Source organism: Gymnoscopelus braueri (genome assembly GCF_963280865.1).
Source record: "Gymnoscopelus braueri genome assembly, chromosome: 4".
NCBI classification, from domain to species: Eukaryota; Metazoa; Chordata; class Actinopteri; order Myctophiformes; family Myctophidae; genus Gymnoscopelus; species Gymnoscopelus braueri.
This window is the reverse complement of record NC_137605.1, coordinates 57,617,308-57,619,515: the sequence shown is the minus strand read 5'-3', so window position 1 is coordinate 57,619,515 and position 2,208 is coordinate 57,617,308. Positions and strand designations below refer to the sequence as shown.

Here is a 2,208-nt window from a genome sequence, read left to right as displayed (position 1 = left end):
ACAGTAGGCTACAATGGATTCCAAAAAGAGGAGACTACAGCAGAGAGATGGCGAGCAGACAGCTGAGAGGAACAACACTTTGCAGAGCTGCGTTCAGACTACCAGCACAGCAGCAGGTCAAACATTATGTCAACCATTCATTTATTACATCATTAGTTGATTGTGAAGAAGCATTTTTGATTAATTCCTGGAGATATAACAGTACAATCAAATGCTTTGTTTTGGGTGATACAGAAACATTTTTGTTTCCACGTCAGAAGAGCACTAGTCAAATTATTATTATTGTTATTAATTAGATCATTTTGTTTTCATTTTAGCCTGGCATGCCCAAAATAGGGATGTTACGGTTGATTAACTATTACTGCAACAAGGTAAATGGTTCATAAACAATGTTTCTTTTTCACCTCCAGGGTTCGACATGGAGGCTACAAAGGTTATCAGATGGAACAAGACAAAACTTCAACACATTCTAATGTCAAACATTATCTTCATCATCCAGTGTGTATTTGAATGTGAAGAAAAGCTACTGATGGACATGGAATACATCAACCTGAAAAGCATCCCTCTCCCATCCGACGCAGCCACTGCACTTGTTGACAAAATGATCTTCAAGGGGGAAACTATTTGCAGGGCGTTCACCTGCGTCTGCTACAAGACACAAAGCTAACAGACGCGTTTCCTGATCTGAAGAAAATGCCATGGTACAACCCTCCATCCACACCTTCAACTGACCCAGCCACACAGTCATCTGAGGAGCAAGTCAATGTGTTGTGCTGTGAGCATCCAGTGGAGAACAAGCTGTTCTGTGAGGAAGAACAGAGAGCTGTGTGTCACATCTGTGACTCCTGTCACCACCGTGGTCACAAGTGGCTTCCTATAGAACAAGCAATCAATCAGCTGAAGGACCAACTGAAGTCTGACCTTGAGATTTTAATGGACAAGAGGAACAAATACAACAACATTAAAAAGAAATACAATGTAGTTGTTCGACACAGGTGGAGGCCACAAAGAAGCAGATCAGAGCAGAGTTTGAGAAGCTCCACCAGTTCCTGAGAGAGGAAGAGGTTGTCAGACTGGCAGCTCTGAGGGAGGACAAGAAGCAGAAGGGGAAGATCATTCAGATCTTGCAGGAGCAGATGTCCTCTCTCTCAGACAGCATATCTGCCGTAGAACAAGAGCTGCAGGAACACAGTGTGTCATTTCTCAGCAGTTATAAACACACTCAGACCAGCGCCAGAGTCCATTGTATACTGCCAGATCCACAGATGGTCTCAGGAGCACTGATTGATGTGACCAAACACCTGGGAAACCTGAGCTTCAGAGTCTGGGAGAAGGTGAAGGAGAGGGTCAAGTTTACTCCTGTCATTCTGGACCCAAACACAGCAGGCCGACAGCTCTGTCTGTCTAAAAACCTGACCGGTGTGAGAGCGACATCATGGACAGGGAAGGATGAGCTTCCAGAAAACCCAGAGAGATTCACTCGTCGTGATTTTGTTTTGGGTTCAGAGGGTTTCAGTTCAGGAAAACACAGCTGGGAGGTAGAGGTTGGAGACCATCACCTATGGTTTATAGGTTTGGCTAAAGAATCTGTTGACAGGGATGAGTATAACGATACTCCAGAATATGGATTCTGGTGGTTAAGACAAAGCCACGGTTGTTATAGTAATGGGTGTGATGAAAAGATCCCATTTCAGAGGAATCCTGAGAGGATCAGAGTCGAGCTGGACTATGACAGGGGAGAGTTGTCCTTCTATGACCCTGAAGACATGACTCACATCTACACTTATAAAGACACTTTCACTGAGAAACTCTACCCATGTTTCCATGCTGGAGGCATAAGGGATACCATTGATATTTGTCAAGCATAGAAAGTGATGGAAGTACTACAGTATTTTAGCCCATTAAGACCTGAGGCCGATTCCACAAATGTCTTCTAAATCCTAACAGTTTTCAAACAAGATTGAAAGTTTTTTAATCAGATTTTCTATTAATGCGAGAACAATGTCTTCCATTATAGCAACCTTTTCCAGGAATGGAACGCTTGCAGTTTCCATAAGCTTGGATTCCCCATCGATGATGTCACTGGTAGTTTCTATGTATGTAGAGACAGTGAAGCTGGCGCTCGGGTGGCGCAGTGGTAAGTCACTGCCCACCACCACGGAGGTTGTGGGTTCGAATCCACCGTGGTGTGACAGCAGTGACAGCAGT

General features: G+C 44.1%; 1 pseudogene across 1 annotated transcript; it reads left to right on the top strand.

The window, feature by feature from the left end:
• The first annotated feature begins 693 nt into the window (after positions 1 to 693).
• LOC308083692 (zinc-binding protein A33-like) lies at positions 694 to 1,868 on the top strand (annotated as a pseudogene). The gene has a single exon. The product of its transcript is annotated as a zinc-binding protein A33-like (transcript).
• The last annotated feature ends 340 nt before the right edge of the window (positions 1,869 to 2,208 follow it).